Source organism: Gavialis gangeticus, unplaced genomic scaffold (assembly GCF_001723915.1).
Source record: "Gavialis gangeticus isolate Ggan-Ray unplaced genomic scaffold, GavGan_comp1, whole genome shotgun sequence".
Taxonomy (NCBI): domain Eukaryota; kingdom Metazoa; phylum Chordata; order Crocodylia; family Gavialidae; genus Gavialis; species Gavialis gangeticus.
The window spans coordinates 47950750-47951180 of NW_017729029.1; the positions used below are offsets into that span (position 1 = coordinate 47950750).

The 431-nt window shown below is 65.2% G+C and overlaps 1 protein-coding gene across 3 annotated transcripts in view; it reads left to right on the plus strand.

Annotated features, from left to right (window-relative positions):
* COL4A6 (collagen type IV alpha 6 chain) overlaps nucleotides 1-431 on the plus strand; it is a 244931-nt gene that overhangs the window by 5727 nt on the left and 238773 nt on the right. The window lies entirely within an intron of this gene.

Consider the following 431-nt stretch of genomic DNA (forward strand, 5'->3'; position numbering starts at 1 on the left):
AGGCTGGCCCCGGGGCTCCGCGCAGCCAGCCTCATTCTCCCCTGCTCAGCATGGCACGGACGGGACAGAGGCCGGGGCGGGGTTGGGCCACGCCGGGCCGCTCAGGCGGGAGCGCCGTCACCGTCTGCGGGGCTCGCAAACTTTTCCCAACTCAAGTTCTCCCGGGACTACTTCCCGGCATAGCGAATCCCTCCGCCCCTGGAGCCTGCAAAGTGGTGGGGGGGGGGGGAACACCACGGAGAGAGACGCCCTCAAACAGCGCTTTATCCCCCACGCTTTTTTATTTATTTGTTTATTTATTTCAAACACGCTGGGTGCACGGAGCCCCTCCGTCTTTGCGGGGGGACTATTTTTCTCAGCGCAGAGGCATGGCGGTGCTTCAATACTCCTCGGGGCGGCCGGGGGAGGCGCCCCCCAGTGGGCGGGCGGGA